The 23,047-nt window shown below is 46.0% G+C and overlaps 1 long non-coding RNA gene and 1 pseudogene across 1 annotated transcript; one reads left to right on the forward strand and one right to left on the reverse strand.

Moving 5' to 3' along the window:
• The first annotated feature begins 3,382 nt into the window (after positions 1 to 3,382).
• Positions 3,383 to 20,286, forward strand: LOC144365995 (uncharacterized). Its single transcript, XR_013424773.1, has 5 exons — positions 3,383 to 3,796; positions 4,638 to 4,892; positions 7,654 to 7,875; positions 9,014 to 9,098; positions 19,889 to 20,286. It is a non-coding gene; the product is annotated as an uncharacterized LOC144365995 (long non-coding RNA).
• On the reverse strand, positions 18,060 to 18,910 carry LOC120889340 (eukaryotic translation initiation factor 1 pseudogene; annotated as a pseudogene).
• Positions 20,287 to 23,047: the final 2,761 nt, after the last annotated feature.

The following is a 23,047-nucleotide window of genomic DNA, read 5'->3' on the forward strand; positions in this document are numbered from 1 at the left end:
GCCGTCACTCTCTGAAGCCATACTGTACACAAGTTCCAGTAGATTTTGAAACTATTGAAAAGAGCTGGCCCAGGGACCCAAATGCAGTGTCAAATGACTTTCTTCCAGGGCCATAAAGTAAACGTCAGATTTTCCTGCCTCCTTGGTCTCTGCTGCAAGTACTCAACATTTTTGCTGTCGCTTGAAAGCTGCCACAGATGCTTCACAAACTAGTGGGCGTGGCCATATTCTAATGAAAGCTGATTTGCACAAACAGCCTACTGGCCTGTGAATACCACAGTTTTCCTTCTCCTTCTGCAGGGCATCTCATTCTGGGAATTTTTTGTCATTTACTTAGTGTGATTTATCCAAGTTTAGAAAGAGAAATCTATTTGTCATTGCTTAACCTGGAATTCATGGTGATACACATCTTTCAGAAACAGCCTAGGCGCCAATGTGGCTGAAATATATCACACAGGTGACACCTCAAAAGGGAGGTTCGGCTCCCACAGGGCTCCAGCTGACCCGCCATGCTCAGTTCTAACACTCACAGCTCAGAGACCCGCTGATTAACAGCCCCACACTCTTCATGTTCCCTGGGCCAAATGGGCTTTATAACTCCTGTGGATTTCCTGCTGAGGCCATGTGGCTGGGCACTTGCTTAGCACCCTGTCTCCTTGGAATACTCCATACTGATCAACACCAATAAAGAGACATGCTACATTTAGCAGCCCCATGCCTGTGGTCTCCAACAGAGCTGTCACCCAGCAATTACAGTCTGTGACACTTCCACACTGCTTGATTCCTGCTGCATTTTCCTGGGTCAGGGTGAAACGCGAACTCTCACTTACAATAAACTGTGGCAACTGGGTTTTGGTCATTGTCCCCAGAGCTGCTGAAGTCACTGTTTCATGACAGTGTGTCCCCCAACTGCCCAGAAGCAGTCACTCCCCAATGCTTCAACTGTCACAGCTGCACACAGGAAGAAAGGGATGAATTGCTGGTCACAAGGGCAATAAGTGCTCATAACTGTCCTCCTGGAGAGAGCTGGACGGGCCACTCATTGAAAGGTTATCTTAGCAATTATGTTGTAAGGGATGTCAGCATAAGGGTGAGAAATGACCGTGGCCAGGATCTAGGAGTAAATGCCTTTAAAGTTGTCCCCGCCTGTGGATACACACAAAGGACCCATCGACCTGGAAATGCGTATACCAAAGTCCCTCCTCCTTGTAGAAACAGCCGGGGCCCCTGAAGTGTGAGCAATAAAGGAAAGCAAGCCCTGGGTTCTCCATCGCCTCAAAGCAAATCACAAATTCCTATTGTTCACTGTCGAGACAGATTTGATATGAACACATCTTCACGTGATTCTGAAAAGCTGGCACAAATGTGCCGTTGAAGTCTGTCAACTTCCTCTCATCAGGGCATCGCCTGGAGTCACTGCCTTATCCGGGTGACCTAAGGTTGCCTGCAGGCCGCCTGGTTCTGCAAGGATGGAAGAGGACACATGGGCTCACACCTCCTGGAGGTCACAGAGAGGTGAGGTCACAGGAATCTAGAACAGCTGCACAAAGCCATGAGATGCCTTGAGCCAAAGGCTTTTTGCACAAATGGCTTATGTCTTCAGAAAGGTTTGGCATTGTTAACAGGATGCTACTGTGTCCTGTTCACAATGCCAGGGGCACACAGGGCATGTGAAGGAAATCCATTAGCAGCCTAAGTGATCTCACTCCATCTTCTTGCCGTCGAGCCTACTGATAAAAGGATGTGCCAAGCAATGGTGCAGCTTAAGCGGGTAAGCTTTGGCTGAGTGCACTGTGATGGGACAGCTCATTGTCTGATAAAACCATGCCTAGATTTCTTCCAGAAGTAAAATGGAAAGAGTGCTGGCCTCGAGTCAGAAGATAGGAGTCCCAAGGACAGCTCTGCTCATAACTCAGTGGTTGAGGGCTAGGACCATGGCCCCGTTAAGGCCTCGTTGAACTGTTTACCAGCACCTCGAGGAAGCTGTCATTCATCTTCCTCAATTAGAGATGAGAAACCTAAGACAGAAAAGTTCAGTAGTTGCTCAACCTTGACATCAGTGAGGAAAAAAAGAGATAAAATGGAAAAAGGAATAACATTCAAGGGTTTACAAAAAAATTTAAGAGTTTCAAAAGAACTAAAAGTTCAAGATAAAAGTAAAAGATGCATAAGAAGAGAGATAAAGAGCAAAGAGGCAAGAAGATAAAGAAAGATGAGACTAAGAAATTTTTAGTATTATTTTTCTTTTTTTTTTTTTTTGGTTTAGACAGTGCTGAGGATCAAACCCAGGGCCTCACATTCGAGGCAAGCACTTTACCACTGAGCTACATTCCCAGCCCAAGACTTAGAACTTTTTTTTAAAGAATGAAATAAACCAGGGCTGGGGATGTGGCTCAAGCGGTAGCGCGCTCGCCTGGCATGCGTGCGGCCCGGGTTCGATCCTCAGCACCACATACCAACAAAGATGTTGTGTCCGCCGAGAACTAAAAAATAAATATTAAAAAAAATTCTCTCTCTCACTCTCTCTTAAAAAAAAATGAAATAAACCAAAGAGTAGAAAAGACCTAATTAAGAGTGATAACTTATTTTCATAAAAAAAAATCTGAGATAGTTAAAGGGAAGAAACTAAGTAATTAAAAGACATGACAACAAGAAATATTAAAAGGTTTACTCTCGTGTGGCCGAAGAATGTGTAAATGCTTCAAAGTGCTTTGATTGGTTTGGTTTGGCTTTGCCACGTCAAATGAAGATCCTCTTACAGAGAATCTCACATGTTCACACTTGTATTTATGGGAGAGATTTCCTGGAGTTGGGATATTAAATCATAGGGTATCATCTTTTTTAAATTTATTAGTATCAAATTACAACAATTTAGTTTAAAGATCTTTAATGCATTTATTTTTGATTATCAAATTGGACATTTCATTTCATAAAATGGATTAAGTGTTGCATCGAGCAGAAGAGACTGGTTTTACAGACAAAAAAGGACTAAAGAAATCAGAAAAAAAAACCCCAAAACCCAAGAACCCAAGAAGCGAATTGGTCCTTCATAAGCTACTGTCTTTGTAAGGAGGGACCGGGAGACAGGTGATACAAAAATCAGTCAACATCAATTACTTCCAGTTATTATTTTTGTGTGTGTATAGACTGACCATAGACTGAAACCATGAACCAAAATAAAATAAGGCAGAGGATTTGCCCTGTGTGGGAAATCTGGCTGTTGTCTGTGCAGCCCTGATTTCTCAGAGAGTGAACTAAGTATCTGATTTCAGCTTGTTGGCATGGTACATTGGAATGAGCGACTCCATTTTGAACTTTGGTCTGAGCTGTTGGGGCCCAGTGCGGGTGCCTGGTACAAAACAGTGGCCCCGTGTACTTTCTATTTTATATTAGGTTGCTCCCTATCCTAGATTCACAAATGCCGCAATCATTCACATTTTCCTCCTGGTTGATTTATAAGTGATTAGATTAATGAGTGATTGGAGACGTGATCGGATCATGCGGGCTCTGTATAAATGTCATATCTTTGTCCTCTGGATTATATATCATTTCCCCCCAAATGTCTTGCTTGCTGATTTTATGCTATATTTGTCCATAAAAGGTTCTTCATTTTTTTTAATCTTAAATTTTTAGAAATGTGCTACCTTTTTCTCTTTGGGTTTCTGAATTTCCAGTCTTGGCTGTGGCTAGGATTTGGGTAAGGTTCAAATGCGTCCTCCAAAGCCTGGTGTCTTGAAATTCAATCCTGATTGTGAGGTACTGAGACAGTGGAGACTTCATCCAGCGGTGCTGAGAGGTAAGGCCTCTGGGAGGCGACTGGGTTAGGTAAGTCATCAGGGTGGACCCCTCATGGTTGAACCCTGGTAGCTTTATAGGAAGAGGAAGAGAGGACAGAAGGAACCACATACACTTACCCACTCCCTGCTTCTCACTGTGTGATGCCCTGTGCAATGCCCTGGGCTACATTGTGACTCTGCCAACCAGAAGGCTGTTATGATTCGGATATAAAGTGAGCCCCCAATGGCTCATGCGTTGAAGGCTTGGTCCCCAGTGCGGCCATGTTCAGAGGGTGGGGCTTTGGAGAAGTGATTGGGTCACGAGGTCTCTGACCTCTGAGAGCTGAATGGACTACCGGGAGGCAGTGGAATCTGTAGGTAGGTAGGGTATGGTTGGAGGAAGTAGGTCCCTGGAACCTGCCCTTGGGGACTATATCTTGTCCCTGGCTCCTTCATCTGTCTTTTTCGTCTCAGCTTCCCTGAGCTGAGAAGTTTTCTTCCACCACATTCATCCACCCTGAAGTTCTGCCTCACCCTCGGGCCCACAGCCATGGAGCCAGCTGACCATAGACTGAAACCAAGAACCAAAATAAATCTTTCCTCCTTTAAGTTGCTTATGCCAGGCATTTTGATCACAGCCATGAAAAGCTGGCTAACACAGAGGTCCTCACCAGGGGTGGTGCTCAGACTTCTGGAATCACAAGGGGAAAATGAACCTCACCCAGTGTTTGGCATTGTGTTATTAACAACAGAAAATGGACGAGTCGTGTTAGGAGGGCACCTTCTCCCTAGGTTGTTCATATCATCATCTAGAGGTGTTGCATGATTCGTTTCATGTTTTACATGGCCAATCTTACCCAGGAGGTGCTGGGTCTCCATCATCATCTTCGAAACTTCCAGCTCAGACATTGCAATTGGTAGGAAAACTTGGCCTCAGAGAAAGTCCTAACCCTTCACAATCCTCCAAACATCACAGCGATTTCTTCTCCATCTCCCTGTCTGCTGCCCCACTAACCAGATCAAAATTTAGCAACAAGAAAAGCACAGTCTTCTCAAAGCCTGTCTGTCACCACACGCCGGGGACAACGCTCAGAAATCACTCTCTTCCAGATCGTGGTGAGGAAAAAATCTTTTTCTTTCACACAACAATAAAGTGCAAATTGTGTTGGACTGTGATAGAAGGGGTCAGGAGAGGCGATAGCAAAAGCAGTATTGAGTGTGAGGACTTTTTCTCCCAGGCAGGTTGTGTGATATTCTGGGTATGACTGAAGCTCCCATTTGGATCACAGTTACTCTGTCCCCATTGGGCACAGAACCCTGGGCTCTGAACCAAGAGGCATAGAGCATGCCAAGTGCCTTCTTTGTTGTTGTTGGCATCAAAAAAGACATTCCCCCAGTGCTATTTTTTTTTCCACTGCTTCCTTGGGATTGCAAAACTGGGGAGGGGGATGGCCAGCTTAATTAGTAACACGAAGTTAATTCTCATCTGCAGTCGCTTTACATGATCCAGCAGGCAAGAGGAATGTAGAGATGGCAGTACAAACAACTCCGGGGCTGGAGGCATCTGGGTAGTCTGTACCCCACAAATGTGTGCTTGCTAGCCCCCAAGAAACTTCCCAGAGGCCTAGTCTCGGAATTTGCACTTTTGAAAATAGGATTTCATGTATTCCTAGGGAAACTCAGGGTTTGATGAACTGACTGATACTAACCAGCCTCATTAAGGTCTGATTTATAAACCAACTTGTTAGCTTTATGACATGAAACAAGTTTGCCAGAGACTGTTTCAATTCAGAGAGGCTGAACTGGCCATGAATACTTTTAATAACTAGAAAATTTTAAGGCCATGAACAGAGCCCAATGAACCCCACTACCCTCACGCTACCGAGGACCCTTCTCTACACTGGGATCTCTGTCTTTACTACACTCTTCCTTTGCAAACCTTGCATCCCACCACCCTTATCCTCGCACTCCCCCCCCCCCCTCAGTGCTGCTCCTCAGGGCTTCTGTGGGTCTCCAGAGGCCTCTGCCTTGTTCTTTCCATTCCCGAGACTTCACATCTTCACAGTCTGCATTTTGAGATGCCTTTTCTTGATGTCGATGGAAGAACCTTCTAGCATCACCAGAAAGCTGTACCTAAGGTAGAACTCTGGCGGGATGACACCAATCATTTGTGGATTAATAGGTCTGATCTTAGATCCCAGACTGTGTGAGCCTATGGAGGATTCACCTTCATTTGTAGGAAAGTGTCATCTTTTCTCAACCTACTGTAGTCAGTTCCACTTAACAAGAAGAAATAGAAAGTCACAGAACATGGGTCCAGGATTGTGGGAGTTTCCTAGATGTCCTGGGCTCTGGCTCCCTTCTCATACCCACTACCTTGTGGCCAAGGAGAGGCTCTCCCTGTCCCTCTTGGGACAGTTGCAAGAGCCAAATAAGATAGCATGTGTGAACCTGAGTTATCTGGAGTCTGGGGCACCACAGCTTCCCAGTATGACAGTTGTCTTTCATTGAAGCATTAGATAGTCTGATTGAGTTAGCTCCTACTTTAAAGTATGACATGGCATTTTATGTAGTCAATACATTCTTGTCAATGTGTCATCAATTGCTAATTTTTTTTGAAAACTCTGCAAGTTTTCCTTCCATGGGCAGGGGACAGTGGGAATCAAAATTTTTATCCTTTCCTAGCTCTTAATTATTATGATTTATAATGGTCTTCTGGGGAAGCCTGCAAATGGTATACTTTTTATCTTTTGTGGTAAAATATCTCAGTAGGTTATCACCAAATGAACACTCGCGGGACATCACTCGACCATAAGAAATACAGTGTCAATCAAGATGGTGGTTGCTTCTAAGGGTAGGGTAGGCAGTCACAGGTCCTTCTTTGTGATCCATCACCCCTTTCTACCCTACCCTTAGAAGCAACCACTCTCTTGATTTCTAACACTAATGTTTAGTTTTGCCTGTTTTTAGACTGGACAAATATGATAATTTTGTTGGTTTCTTTGTATTCATCTTCTTCTGTTCAATATGTCTTTGAGATGTATCCATCCTTTTAGAATATAGTGGTAGTGGCTTATTTACACTGCCATACAGAATTCTGGGACATGAATCCTGTCTCTACCCTAGTAATGAGGCATGTGGCTATCTCTACACAATTATGCTATGTGTCTCTTTGTGTCTGCAAGGTCTATTTCTGCAGAGTATACATCTAAGAGTGAAATTGCTGCAATGTGTGTACATTGTCACTATAGTAAATAGTTACCAAATGTCTCCCAAGATGGCTGTGCCCATGGACCTTCCTTCTGCCTAGGTACAAGAGTTCTGGTTGTTCTATATCCTTGTGGCCAACAATCACGTCTTTCATTAGCTACCTAATTTTCATGAAGTATCTGTGGAAAACTGCTATTTTTATGTATTTCATTTCTTGGCTTTGCTGTCATAGATGCCAAGAGAGTTTTAAAATATTCATAATAAGTATATTTTAAAATGTGGCAATAACAAGATTACAATATTGCTACTTATTTGGAATTCAGCTATATTCCAACAGGCTGAGGCCCATATGTGCCTCTGTTCCCCCCACCTGCTTGGACCATGACCCTGATGAATCCCCTACACACTTAAAAATGCTAGTCTAATAGGTTATCAGGATTAAACCTTTGTCTTTTATGTAGTTGTCTTCTTCCCATTGTCTCTAGAAAATAATTTTTAATATTGTGAGATAATTTTAAAAGACCAACTTTTAGTTTTTATAAGGAAACGAGTTTAGTTCTTTATAAGCATCAGTTTTCATAAATATGGAGTTGGTGCTGTCAGTGTTTTTGAGAACATGCCAAAAGAGCATGTGTCACACAAGTCATCTGCACATGTTTTTGTGAAGTTCCTGACAGAATGACCAGAGAGCACTTCAGAAAAGCCATTCCCAAACTCGCAAAATTGACATCCAACACTGCCACCATCCCCAAAGAAAAGAAAACAGCAAACTGGAGGAATCCTCGATTCTCATCAGAATGAACAAAGACAAGGATGTGGCTCAGTGGCCAGAGGCTGCAGTCTTCCCTGCCGAGCCCAGCATTCCTGCACAAGGCTGGCCTGCCCCAGGGTAAGGGAGGCATCTCTGCCTCTACTCTAGCTTCATTCGGAACAGACTTTATACAGGCTCAGAAACCAGAGTTGCAATTAAAAGATAAATGCTCATTTTTTCTTTGAATGGTGCAGACTGGGCGAGAAGAAACAACGATAACTTAAAAATCAGAGGGAACAAAAGACAAAAATTTTTAAAGTTGCTGGGTCAACTGGTAGGAACACAGACAATCAGACTTGATGCAAGAGTCCCCAGCACCATCAGGTCTTCCCTGCAAGCTCACAGACTCGGCTCCAAGCCAGGCACTTCCTGCAGGGTCGCTTTCCATTGCTTCCATTTGGGCAGGAAAAGCTCCATAGTCAGCAGTAATGCTTCCTTTTCCAGAAAGTTCTGCCCTTCTCCCCAGTCCAAAAACTCAAGGCCTTGGGGAATTGAAGAACATCTCCTCTCCATAAAATGATCCTGCAACTATCTGACACACGAGACACATGGCTCTTTCCACGTCACTGGAGGTCGCCAGGAATATTGAATCCCCTTTGGCACCTTCAGTTTTCCTCATGGCAGAAATGCTCTGGGACAAGTACAGCAATGTCCCTCAGAGTACAAAAGCACAAACATGCAGTGATCTCAGCTCCTCCAATTTCTTTATAACACTTTATAGCATAATCCAGGCATTTTCTAAGATGTGACTTTCAATCCTTTCTTCTGGGCATCGCCCTTTCTTTTAATATCCAACCCAAATGGTGAGATGAGATGGGAAAGGCCAGGTATGAAGCAGCCCAGTGGAAACAAAAGTGTTTCATTTGCCTCGACAATATGAACATTTTTGGAGCATCTAATATATTTTAAGAATGTATTGCTGAGGTACCTGCAAAGTACAGAGAGACGTGAAGTGGTGATCCCATCCTCAAGAGCCTCTAATCCAGTGGGTTTTCTTTCACCCTCTTGCCACATCTCTTAACATCACCAAAGGTGGCTGGGAGTTGATTTCCTATAGAAGTTGGGAGTGCCAAGGTCCAAAGAAACAAAGTGACTGCAGACAGCCAGGCGTGACTATTGGAAGGGAAGCCAATGGCTGATTCTCTAACGCACCAGGATGGCCTGCAGTGGGAATGGTAATGCAAATCTATCAATTAATTCTCTGCTGTTTCTGCAGGCATTCCGGGCATGCGACTGTCCTTCTCCTAGCTGTGAACCTTTGTCATCACATTTGCCCACAGTAGAAGCTGGCAAGCCTAGAGGTATGACCAGATGCTTCAGAGGAATGGGATCTAGCTCACTGGGGCCCATTTTCTTGTGAGGAAAGATCTCTCTTTAACCAGCATTCTTATGTGGCTGCAAAAAAAAAAAAAAAAAAAAAAACAAATCACACTGGGTTCCAACAAATTCTAGGTGAAATTAAACAAAAATTTAAGTTTCAGGTAAGAAAAAAAAAGAAGGGGGAGTATATTATATTCTTGATGAGGGCAAAGGAAAGAGACTGACTGCTGTTGCCTGGCAACACCCCACAGCTTCCGGTTGGGGCCCTGACTATGGAAATGACTTCCTTTGTCCTCACATGTGCCTGCCTGGCTGCTAAGCATCCTCTGGCTGCTGAGATCACCCCGTGCGTGAGACCAGAATGTCTACCCACATTTACGTTACCCTAGAAATGGCCTACTTCTGAGCTTCTTTTATTCCCAGGAATCCAAAGCCCTTCTGTGCATAATGTGGATATTATATAATCTATATGCAAACAGTATATAGGTACACATAGGCTGCTGGAACCAGTTCTTTGGAACGACTCTATTCCTTCCCTGTCAGCTGCCAAATCTGGCAGGCCAGCCAACACCCAGCTAGGCCATGTTATTCACCACCGTACAAAACCAGGGTTTGGCCCCTCTCTTTCTAAGAATCACAGAACACAAAAGCTGGGAAGGGCTGGGGGATCCCTCACTTCTCCCTTGACAACCCGGACCCCTGCCTGGGGTTTAGATTAAGCATTTGGCCCCAGCTATTGTGAGCCTGTCTTCCTGGTGATGGAGCACTTGTGGCTTTATTCTTTGGAGAGTGCAGAAACCCAGTCTAAGGAACAGCTGGATGTGCGAGAGGGAGGGCAGTCGCAGCCTCTGGGGAGAATCCCATCGACCGACCGAGGCTCCAAGTAGCAGGAATGTCTGTGGCCTGAACTCTTTCATTTCATAGCGACTGTATGATGTAATCCAAGTGTCTGCCATCGCGATGACAATTCTCACGTCTTCCTCCTGGAGCTCACCCTCGCCTTCACAGCTAAGAACAGGAGCTTGAATCCCTTCCGTGTTCATTCTGAAGCTCAGTGCCCCACGTCTCCTGGGAGTCTCAGAAGAATTAGATTCCCCTTGGTGTTCTCTCTCTCTCTCTCTCTCTCTCTCTCTCTCTCTCTCTCTCTCTTCTCCTCCTTTCCCTAGAATACTCCATCCTGGGGTCTCATCGTGTTCCTCTTCCTTCATTCCTGAAGCATCACCAACAGAAGACTAGTGTGCATAGAAGGCGTTTTAGTGAAAGTTCAAGAATGGAGAAGGTGATAACACACCGCTGAGCATGTACTAGCCAGGACAGCCCCAAACGCCTGTTTCCCTACTGCTCTCTCAACACTCCACACAGAGCAATTCTGTGACCAGGTGTGTGGTTTTTCTCCATGCCGAACAACTCTCCAACACCAACTGGGCGTCCTGTAATTCCATTCAATTCTGACACTGGAGTTAGAGGCGGATCCTACAGTTAAGGGCTCGGTTCCATGAGATGGCTTCTCGACTTTGGATGCCAGTGGGTAGTTCTGATAAACTGGTATAAATGGGGAGTCCCCACAACTCCCTCCTTGAGCAGATACAACTCAAGAACAGCCACGTGAAAGAGAAGCATAGAGTGATGTACATCAGCCATCTGAAGCTCTCTGAACCCTGTCTTGTGAGTTTTTCTGGAAGCTTCTTTACATAGGCATGATGGATTGGATCACTGGCCATGAATCAATTCAACTTTCAGCCTCTCTCTCCTTCTAGAAGACAAGGTGGGAAGAGAAGGTGGAAATCAAAGTTCTAACCCTTCAGTCATAAATTTGGTTCCCCTGGCATTCAGCACTCATGCTGTAGCTACCCAGGAACCTGGCCCATCGTTCACTTCATTAGCCAACAAAGACATTTTCCTCTTTCAAAATTCCCATGGTTTTAAGAACTGCATACCAGGAAGTGGGGCCAAATATATATTTCTTATTATAAATCAGTCTCACAGCATGAGACACCAGCCGGGCATGTCCTGGCCGCGTCACCAGAGATTTTCTCATGGGCATTCCTTCCGCCCAGGGCTCCGCCTGTGATATCTACAGGGATTCTGGGGCTTTTACCACCAATCATCTCCTCTCTTTCAGATTATGAGCCCCTAGCCCCAAATTCCAGCTACGTATAGTGCAGAGTCAGTCCTTGCACCCAGGCAAGTAAAATATTTGCTTCTGGATTAAAAATAATCTAACCAATTATTTACCCAATCAAACAATGAGGTCTATTTTTCATGTCTACCTATAAGCACTGTTAGAAAAGCGTCTTTAAAATCTATCATGATGTCTTTCAAAATAACTGGAGGAGTCCAAAGGGTCCCAGCAACATAGAAATGATAAATGTTTAAGGAGATAGAAATGCCAGTGACTCCATTTGGTCCTTACACATTATATGTGTGTATCAAATTACCCTAATTAATTAGTACCCCATAAATGTGTACAAATGTTATGAGCCACAATAGTAAAAATTAACTAATTCATGAAATGAAAACTATGAAATCACTTGCACATTTAGAAGGCCTCACTTTTCTTGGTTGAAAAGCTTCACTGGCCAAAAGGTAAATGACACGGTTCCCTTAGAATGGAGATTTGCAGCAATCATTGTTTCGTAGCTGTTTTTACTAACATGTAATTTCCAGCTACATTGTCCTCAGACTCCTGGAATAACCCACCCTCCATGAAAGTATATCATTCGTGGCTCATGGAGTAGGGATCCTCTCATCTGAAAAATGAGGGCACCTGGACCAGATCACCTGTGGTTTCTTCTCGCAGCCCATGCTCCCTGGATCTATAAGTCACCCGTGTCTCTCTCCCTGCACTTGGAGATGGAGGTGAAGGGGAGGTGAATGGGTGTGGAGTAAGACCAGTGGCTTCTGATGTCCTTGCTAGTAGCAATGGGCTGGGATGATTCTAAAGGCATTCACTGAACCATTTGTTCATTTAAGAAATTACAGATCCCCAGGTTCTACCTCTGGGAGATTCTAATTTGAGATATCAGGCAAGAGATCTAGTATCTATATTCTTAAAAAGTAAAATAAATAACTCTACAGGAAATTTTGATTTTATACACAAAAAATGTTTATAAACCATTGAATTTTTACCACAATCAACTATGATAACCCAAACTGCAGGTTAAAACAATCAATTTGAATTATCAAAAAGGAAAAATTATATTAATCTCCTTAAATAGATTCAGGGGGTATTTCAAGTATGAGACTATACAAGCTGATTTGGTTTTGACATAATAAAATTGAGAGCCTAAGTAAAGTAAGCCAATCCCCCAAACCAAAGGCCAAATGGTTTCTCTGATACAAGGATGTTAATTCCTAATGGGGATGGGGAGGTCAGTGTGGAAGGAATAGACAAACTTTAGATAGGGCAAAGGGGAAGGAGGGGAAGGGAGGGGGAATGGGGGTAGGAAAGATGGTGGAATGAGATGGACATCATTACCCTAAGTACATGTATGAAGACATGAATGGTGTGACTCTGCTTTGTGTACAAACAGAGACATGAAAAATTGTGCTCTATACGTGTAATATGAATTGAATCACATTCTCCTGTCATGTATAACAGATTAGAATAAATAATTTTTTTAAAAAATCAAGAGCCTTTCCAAAGGAATGTTTTCATCAAATAGTCATAAAAATGTAGAGTAGCAACCAGGGCTTGGAAGGGTCTCTTTAATATTTAAAAGTAGTGTAACAAAGCTCTTCAGTTAGTACTTCCCAATCTAAGACATTCAGGAGTGATTCAGAATATCTTTGCAAGTAAAGTATTCCTTCTAAATTAAAAATAATCTAACCAAGACTTTCTCGTTCTAAAAACTAAACCACAACAAAATGTTGTTTTAGTTGACTTTTCATTACTGTGACAAAATACCTGAAATAATCAACTTATAAGAAGAAAGGGTTTATTTTGGCTCACGATTCAGAGGTTTCAATTCATAATTGCTTGGCATGTTGTTTTGGGCCTGTGGCAGCACACTATGACAGGAACATGTGATAGAAGAAGTCTGCTCACCTCATGGAAGCCAAATAAACAAATAAACAGAGAGAAAGAGAGAGAGAGAGAGAGAGAGAGAGAGAGAGAGAGAGAGAGAGAGAGAGAGAGAGAGAAAGGGGCTGGCATTCCAATATCTCCTTCAAGGGTCCACCTCCAGTGACGTATTTTCCTCCCACTAGACCTCTCCTCCTAAAGGTTCCACCACCTCCCAATACCACCACAGGCTGCAGACCAAGCATTCAATACCTGGACCTTTTTTGGGGGGATGGGGCGGTGAGGACATACTCCAGATCCAAACTATAGCAAAAGTGACACAGTCTGTTCCTACTTATTTAGACAGAAAAATGTCCTCAATGAAAAAGTAAAGTTCAAAGTGTATATTAAGCATATATTAATGCATAAGGCATGCAATTCCTTGCAAATGTAGACACAGAAAATCTTTATAGTTTCTTTAACTCTTAGTTGAAAACAATAAATATTTCCCCATTAAATGTGGAGAAGAGATCATTCTAAAGGGACTAAAAACTCCTTTACAAAACATAAGTAAAACTTTTTGTTTCAAAATATGTTTTTCCTTGCTTTTATATTAGTTGTCACTGCTATATAACAAATGACACCAAGCTTCCGTGACTTAAAAAGCAATAAACCTTGGCAAATTCATAGTGTCTGAAATCTGAAGTCTGGGAGTGCCTTCGCTGGGTGGTCTGGCTCGGGATCTCTCATGAGGTGGCATCCAGATGTTGGCCTGGGCTGCCTCCTCCTCTGCGTGATGGCGCGGGGTGAGGGAGCTGCCTTCACGTTGGCTCATTCCCGCGCCGGGGCAAGTTGGTGCTGGCTGTTGGCAGCCGGTCTTCACGCCTTTCCACATGGACTCTCCATTGGACGCTGATGTTTCCTGATGACACGGCAACTGGTTTCTTCCAAAGTGAGAGATCTGAAAAAGAGCAAGAGGAGAGCAGCAACCAGGTCTTGGATGACACAGCACTGGAAACTCCGTGGTGACTTTCCACAACACCCTATTCATTCACAGGTCAACCTCACTCAGTAATGGAGGGGACTCACAAGGGCATGGATATGGGGAGGGAGCAATCACCGGGGCCATCTTGGACACTGGCTAGCACACTGCTTGAAACTAAAATCAGACCTCATTATTGGGCCTAAAATACCATTAACTACAACACATCTTCATTTCTTTTTGCAATAAGGAAGGAAAAAATTGGCCAGTGTTGGGAGACTCTCCAAATAGTCCTGGACTACCAAAGGGTATCCCTTCAGTGTAGGGGTAAATGAGAAATCCATTCTGCAAAAGTAAGCAGAATTCTTACAAATCTCACTGGCAGTGATGAAGGTGGAGAAAAGGTTCCCTGGAAAAAGGTTCCCTGCAGACAAAGAGGTAGGGCCACCCGCTGAAGAGACAGTTTAATAGAACTATCTGAAAATGCTCTTCTAAGAAACCTGATTTGAATCCAGTCTGCACACAATTGTAAGACAAATTCCAATTTTAGAGAATGATAAAACGTGGGAAAATCTGCATCTTAAAAAAAATCACAAACATACAGTCAGTCATATCAGCGAAGACTTAGGGGAAAATGTCCAGAAATAGATTCGAGTCAGCATTCCTCAGGGCAAGATTATGAAAATGGAGTCTTGTGAAAAAAGAACAGAACCTCGGCCCATCTGCTGTGTTCTACTGGCCAATACCGTGTCCTTTCTCATGTCATTTTCTTAGACTCAGCTAATTGCAGAAGCAGAAAGAGAGGAAAAGTAGAAAACTGATCAAGGGAATCGTGTAGAATCATAGAAGTGGAATAAAATTTAAAGTAGACCCACTTATGTCCAAGTCTTTAATTGCTGTGTTATCTTATGTAAATTGCTTTAGCTCTTAGGCCTCTAGTCAGTCGTATGACCTCAGGTGAGGTCAAGGCAATGGCTTACCTGCAGATAAGAGCTGAGTATCACATATATGGAACACCCAGCGTGGCGCCTACGATGTGTGCTCAGCAGCGATGGCTATGAGTGTGATTACCATCTATCAGTTTCTAAGTTCCTACTCCTTTATGGAGATTTCTTTTTTAAGTCTCAGGCAATAATACCCAAGGAAGACTACCTTCCTCCTGTGTTCATTCAGTAATAAGCATGAACATTGCTGAACTTCTGTCTTAATTGAACTCCTGGACTCCGGTGTGATTTCAGCTGCACAAGCTTGGTGGCCCTGCCTCCTTGCCAAAGGGCTGACAGAGGAACCGGTCCTAGGGTGGGGATGCCCTCCTCAGGCCATCACCAAGAGATTCCAGCAACACTGCATCCCGAGGAGTGAGGCAAACTTCCCCTTTGGAATAAGTGGCTCTTTGTTCTACAAATCTTTAGCAAGTATCTGCTAAGTTCCAGACTCAGGACCAGGTTGCAGCGGCACAGAGAGTAACAGAGCATGGTCAGTGAGTGCCCCTGAGAAGCTGGCCATCTGGTGGAAGAAAGAGCCGAGAGAATGAATCACGAGAGCCAAGCGCAAAGTCCCACAAGAGAGGGAGGAAGAGGTGGTGGGGGGACCTGGGGGCACGTACGGACTCCACCTGGAGAGATCAGGGAAGGCTGCGCCATGAAGGATACCCAGGGTTTTCCAAGGCAGATGACATCATCTGAGATTCCATAGGTGACATTCGTTTGTTCCTCCCCATCACAAGCCTGGAAGCAGTTCAGGTATAAGACACAAGAGACCAATGGAGGCCAGAACGTCGGCTTGATTGTGAGAAAGTCCATTGGAGAACCTGATTTTTATGGCCCAAAGAACATGCCAAGAGGAGGAACCCAACGGTCACTACCTGTTAGGTGACCAGGGCCAAGGTCGACAGCCGTAAACCATGCTGACAGCAGGTGCCCTGGATGAGATACGATGGGAATGGCCCTTTATCTCTGTGTCCTCCTCCCCAAAACCTATCCCCCACCTCCCCACTCATGGGACTTTCTACCAAACTCCTGGCCAGCACTCCGCAAAACCGTCAAGGTCATCAAAAAGAAGGCAGGCCTGGGAAACTGCCCCTGTGGAGGGGAGTCGGAGGAGTGAGGAGGAAGGAAGGTGCAGCCGTATCCAGGAAGGTGGGAGGTGAGATCTGAGGACTCTGAACCAGCTGTGGACTTCAGTTAATAATAACACCTCAGTGCCGACTGCATTGATTGCAACGAGCTCATCACACTAATGTAGGATGTCATTAATAGGGAAAGCCCAGAGTAGGTCATGCTCCTGTAATTTTGAAACTGTTCTAAAAATAAATAACTAAAGATGATGCTGTGGTTTGGATGTGATTCATTCCTGCCAAAATTCATGTTGGTATGCAGTTGCCACTGGGGTGGTACTGAGAGGCAGTGGGGCTTTTAAGACATGTTCAGGTCATGAGGACTCTGCCGTCATGAGTGGGTTAATGGAGTTATCATGAGACTGAGTTAATTTTCACAGGAGTGGGTTGTTATAAAGCAAGGTTGCCCCAGGTGTTTCACCCTACTTGCCCGTCCAATTTCCAGAAGAAGCATGAAGCCCTCACCAGAAATTAGGAAGACGATCACATCCTGCTCTCAGACTTCTGACCCTCCAGGATCAATAGCCATGTAAACCTCTTTTCCTTATAAGTCACCAAGACTCAGGCATTCTGTTATAGCCACTGAAAATGGACTAAGCATTAGAAAGAAAAAAAACTAGGGGAATGCCACATGTCCCAGTGCCCCACCTCCAGCCCATGTACACATAGACCTTACTGCAACTAGGTGGGAACAGGAGCGCAGTTTCTCTGACCCAGGATTTCTGCTCAGAACAGCAAGGAGAAACTGGATTCCAGGATCTGAAGGCACTGACTGGCCCAATCATGGGCCACTGACTGTGACCTGCAATCAGGTTACTAAGGCAGCCTCCACAGAGGGTCAGAGAAAAGGTGCAGAGGCCCTGTGTATTTCCAGAGAGTCCCCATAGCAAAGCAGACATAGTGTGGCTGCTGGAGCTCAGCCTCATGAACCCAAAGTTTGGGTTGGCTGCTTTTTACCTATGCGACCTTGGCAGGCTGTTTGACCTTGAATGCATCTCAGTTTTGTGATCTGTAAGAGTAATATCAACCTCAACAGGCTGAGAGAAGATCAGAGACTACAAGTCAAGTGGCTGGAAATAGTCACTTTACGTGCAAGCTGTTACTATGGTTCACAGGAGAACATAAAGTCAGGGGGATGATCAGGATGGCAGAGGATCCTGGGGGCGGGTTGGAAGCAGCCCCTGCCAAGGAGGAGCCTCCTGGGAACCCGTGGTCCCTGCTGTGGCTGCAGCCCAGGGCACATTCCAGGACAGGGGGTAGATCCGACTGGAGCAGAAGAGACGGGTTCCATCATGACAGACAATGAGCAGGGCTCTCAATCTTTCCAGGGGCAGAGGGGAACATGTTAGGCTAGGACAGCCGACTTTTTCTGGAAAAAGACCAGACAGTAAATATTGTAAGCTTTGTGGGAAAAACCAAATGTCTCATGAAGGTACTTACGGAGGAAAATTTTCCCCAAGTGAAAGTGCATTTCCTAAAAACTATCTGGGATAGGTACTCCTGCACACCAGCTAGAGACTTGAAAACAAGGGTTGAGTGAGTCCAACTCTATTGTGTAGCTCCTTGGTCACCTCTTTGGATCCCCAACACATACCTTTTATTCAAAGCATGGCTTAAAAGCTGAGAGCAAAGCAGCCAAGGTAATTTGAGGAACTCTGGGGTCTCTATTTGTTAGCAAAATGCTCAGCACTCACCCAGGTGGGGGACAGTGCCTCAGACTTGCTACCTTCTACCCTGTCTTGGGAGTGTGACTTTTTTTGGGGGGGGGCATGGCTCTTTTCAGTTAATTGCATGAAGGACTTACACTAGTCCGAGTTAAAAGCGGACCCCAACGTTATACAAGCTGTGAGGCTTTTAAACTTGTGATACGGGACAGAAGGGAAATTCTACTCATTGCAAAGAAATCCTCACTTAAGCTTCAGTGAGCCACAAGCACTTAAAACCCATGAACCTCCAGCTGATCGTCCTTAGTCCAGTCTCTACAGGAACTGGCATAGGTTCTTGCGCTGGTCACCCTGTAGCTGAATTACTTCTCCATATTCTGGTTGCTCAATTACAGTACCATTGCAAGTGTCTTAAACGCCTTCATTAGTTTCTTTTTATTGTAATCATCAGCGATCCCTTGGACAGTAGTAAGGGTCTTCCTGCCGTTTCTCTGTAGAATTCTTATATGGATATAATCCTCAGTGTCAGCAGGAAGTAGGTCAGCACCCTCACTTGCATCAGCAAAGGGGTCGAAAGAGTGGAGGTTCTGCATAGCGGACATACGATAGGATTCCTTTTCTTCTGTAGAAACGGCCTGCGGAAGGCGGCTGCAGGAGAAGGTGGGAGACGGGGTCGGAGCATTGGGAAGTAAGGGGACTCTGAGTCCTCAGTGGCGGCTCAGTGACTGGGGCCGGGAATGTGACATTTTTAATGAAAATAAGATGAAATGTCCCAGTCCTGATCCTCTGGTAGCAGGTGTGCACTTCAGACACTGGGGAGCTATCGCTGCATTGCCCTGATTTATACTGCTCCAAGCAGCATACTCCCTTTCTGTTCCAAAAAACCTTGCCAAGTTAAGGAACAATGAGAACATGCCTGGGCTGAAAGGTCTAGGTGAATATTACCCGGAAGGACACTGGCTTTCTCTTACGCATACTGGGAACAGGACAAGTCAGTGTTACCTGTTGAAAGCCACTTTCTTGCATGTACACTGGAGCAGTTGCTGGTCAGAAAAACAAAATGCTGACGATGTCACTGCACCTGCAGTCTAATCTAAAACTCCTCCCTGAGTGGGGACAGGCACAGAACTGAGGACACTGCGGAAGGAGCATGTCACTCATTCAGCTGGTTGCCTCTGGACAAAACACCATGAGGGAGAGGAAGCACTGCTTGGAAGGCTCTGTTCTAGATGGGGGTGCTGTTGTGGCCCCTGGCCACTGAGCTCTTCCTGAGCAGTCACTGATCTCTTGCAAGCTTTCCCCAATAAACCATGCCTGTGGTGCTGTCTCTGGGCCTCCCAGCAGCCTCTCCCACTGCCCTGGAACAATTGGCTCATGGACATGACAGAAGCCCACTTCCGAGATAACACACTCCCTCCCTTGATGAGGCCATTCATCTTCCATTCATGCACCGGGAAACTTCATGCACCATTCATCTCTTAAGCATCCCGCCTCTTGATCCTGTTAACAACGCAACCAAATATCAACATGATGTTTCCAGGGACACTCAAACCTTAGCAAGGGTCAGCTCATGTCACAGAGACAAGACCAGAGAAGCCAGTTGTTGTCCAAGATCCACACTAAGTGGTGGTAGATGAGGCTGGACCCTCAGTGTCCCCAGACTGGGAATGACATGGTGGAGGCACCTGTCTCTTATCAGGTTGGCTGAATCTACAGGATGAATCTCCTTTATACCACAGTCTCATGTCCTGCTCCCCAGGAAGTGAACATTATGTTGGGTGCACAGAACAGTGTGGTATATATATTCCACCTCCAGCATCCTTTCCCTCACCACAGTGACTGTTTTGAACCATCCATGGTCACCCTGGTATCTGGCCTGTTGGAAGGGGTGAAGAAATTAAGGTGGCAGACATGACTATGACCATCTGTCAGGCCTCTCCAAGACTCCAGGTCCCGGCTGGAAGGTTTAAAAACCTCTTAATGACATACTTGTTTTCTCCTTGCAGCTGTTACCATCAGCACCAGCCTGGTTCAAAGGCTTTACAACCCTGTGGTGATTTTCTCCACGAACAGAGGGCCCAGCGCTGCTTTTCAGCCCGTCAGCCCAAGAGCAGCCGCAGGGCAAGCGCAGATCCACCTTCAGCACGACTGTAACTGCCCCTCGGAACAGCCCAGGGACCTGGTCACAATCCAGAGCCGCAACACCATCGATTCGGAATCCTCCCTCCTTAAGAAGATGACTTTGTAGCCAGCTGCCCTTTGGGAAGCCAAAGGATTCGAAGTGTTTACTTGGTATTGAAAAACAAGGACCCAAGTCTGGACAGAGGACTTGCCCAGCAGGCTCTGAGTGTGGCCCTGAGCATCCTGACCGTCAGGTAATGCATGAATAAAGGTGGCGCAGGGAGTCTGTCTTGAGAGCGTTTTCCTGGGTGGGCTTGGACCCCTTGCAGACAGAGGGGTGCAGTCAGATTCCTGATGGGCACCTGAGGTGAGTCCCCTGCCAGGGTCCCAGGCCATCCCCACACACACCACCCATTTAAGAGCCGGATTCAAAAACACTCTGGCCGCTCTTTCCCTTTGTGTCTTTTCCTCGGCCTTGTGCTTGCTTAATGGGCTTCTTCCTAGAGCTAAAGGTGAGATCCCCGGGGAGAGATTTAGATTAATGAAAAAATGAATCAGCCAATCAATCAATCAGAGCAGGGCAGAGGGGAGCAAGGAAGGCAGGAGCCAATTACAGGGGCTTCGATCCCGAGAGGGGTTTTGAGCTGCGTGGCGCGAACACCTCGTCTGCGCTCCCCAGGGAATGCAGAGTATCGGGGCTCCCAGGGTTCAGAATGTCGCCCTGTGCTGTCCTGGTGGCTTCCAGGCCTGGTCTTTCCGTGGCCTCGCCTGCAGCTTGCAGCTCTGCCCATTTACTCCAGGGCACCTTCCATATCACCATGATATAAAAAAAAATCCAAAGAAACAACAGGACTGAGAAACCCTGAAATTATTCCACCGCACCCCTATCTTCCAGCTTCTCTTTAACTGGTTGATTTGGGGAGAAAGTGCTTTTAATCCACTTTGCCATTGAGGGGGACAAGGCTGTCATATTCATGTGTTTTTTATCAAAACCAAGCAGTCACTATGGACTGGTGGATGCCAGCTCAGGAACAGGGAGGAAGCTGGCTGAGTGGCTGCCCCGTCACTTCTCTTTGTGTCCCCAGCAGTTAAAACGTGCCATGCTAATCTGTTCCCAGACCTTCAGTCTCCGCCCCTCCCATGTCCCCTGGTTTCTTTCCTCCGGAGGCCACTTCTCCCTGGCTGGCTGTCTCCCCATCAACCTCCTCCTCCTGCTCACTGCAGGATTCATTGTCCCCGGCTGACTGGACAGCTTGAGGACAGAGAATGGAAGTGGTTTCCCCCTGATGAATTCATTGTAAGACTCCTTTGCACTTCCAAGCGTCCCAGTGTGACCCAGGGAGATGCTTGGGGCTATGTTGAACCTCAGGCCTAAGCCCACAGGCAGCGACTGCAGTTGCTGAGCCGAGAGAGGCCAGTCAGCCTGCTGCTCTGACCCGTGAGGGTCAAGCCAGGCCAGCTGGGAGCCCCCCATAACAATATCTACGGGCAGCGATGCCTCCAGCACTCCTTTTCCCAGAGCGACAGCAACAGCGGTTAACCAGACGTGCTGGGCCAGCGGCTTTCCTCTGGGAGAGAGAGGGGCGGCCATATGCTCAGCTTTTGTGTGCCTAACTCTCGGAGTCAGAGCATATGTGGAGGCAGCCCTGGAGACGCTGTCCACTTAGACAGCTTTGTCCGCACAGTTAATTGGGAGCAGGAGGCCCTCATTCCATTCAGTGTGCTCCCGCACCCCCCTGTGCCAGCCAGCCCCTCGACTTGGCCAGCAGCGTCTTTGTTGTCTGAAGGAGGTTCTGGGCCTTCCCCCAAAGCTTCCGGACGGGGAAGGCCAAACGTAACCGACTAAGAAGATGGGCTCACACCACCGCGCCAGTTTTGTCCTGGAAAAAAAGTATCCCCCGACAGAGTGATGAGTACTCAGTAGAAACTGGTGTGATGCCCGAGGATTCGTCTTCAGGAGACGGTAGACCCGGCTACCTGCGAGGGAGGCCCCGACTCCCCGGAGCCTAGTGGATGCTTAGATGGACCAACTCGCTCTTGGGTTGCTTTTAGAGTCCTACGATTTTAAGGGAGAAACAGCAACAACAACAAAAAGAAGGCAAAGTGCCAAAATGTAACAATCATAATAGAATTTTAGGTGCGTTTTTTCTTTCCTCCTACTGGAAACATTCTCCAGTGTTCTAGGGCCAGCACTTACTACCATTATAACCAGACAGAAGACACCGTGTCCTAACCCGGGTGTGCCTGAGTCTACACCACGCAAATGAACGAACTCAGTGGCAGGATCTTGTCAGGTGGGATCGGGTGGAGGGGGGACAGGCATCCTGGTAGAGATTTTTCTTTTAAAAAGATCTCAGTGGAAATGTTTATAAAAAGAAAAAGAAAGTCTTCACACACCTGGCTGTGGTGGTGCTCGCCTGTAAACCCAGCAGCTCAGAAGGCTGAGGCAGGAGGATCACAAGTTCAAAGTGAGCCTGCACAATTTAGGGAGATCCTGTATCAAATTAAAATATTAAAAGGGCTGGGGATGTGGTTTAGCGGTTAAGTGCCCCTGGGTTTAATCCCTGGCACATACACGTGCGAGCGCCTGAGCACGTGTACACACACACACACACACAAGCACACACACACACACAGTGAGGGGGGAGAAAGACAGAAAGTCTGTACATGCAGGAGCTGTGCACCTCAGAACACACCTCAACCCACCGCAGCAGGCTCTTAGAAGCAGAGACTGGTGAGGAGCCACCAGCACATCATAAATCCACTTCAGAAACCTCCTTAGAAACTTGGGTACTTAATTCCATTGAGATCTGTCCTCACCACCACCCAAGCAGGGAGCACGACTGGAAGAGAAGAAAAGTGGAAGGGGCTTCCTCTAGCCCACCTGATTCAGTGTCTCTTGCCTGGAAAAGTGGTCAATGTCAGCAATGTTTTGGGGACTTGCCCCAGTCTGGGTTAGCTAATCAGTTTGTTAAACTGAGGCTGCTCTGAGTACAGATTGGGAGTAGGGGAGAGGGGAATTTTGTAGGTAAATATATGACCGG

The sequence above is a fragment of the Ictidomys tridecemlineatus genome, chromosome 8 (genome assembly GCF_052094955.1).
Source record: "Ictidomys tridecemlineatus isolate mIctTri1 chromosome 8, mIctTri1.hap1, whole genome shotgun sequence".
NCBI lineage: Eukaryota > Metazoa > Chordata > Mammalia > Rodentia > Sciuridae > Ictidomys > Ictidomys tridecemlineatus.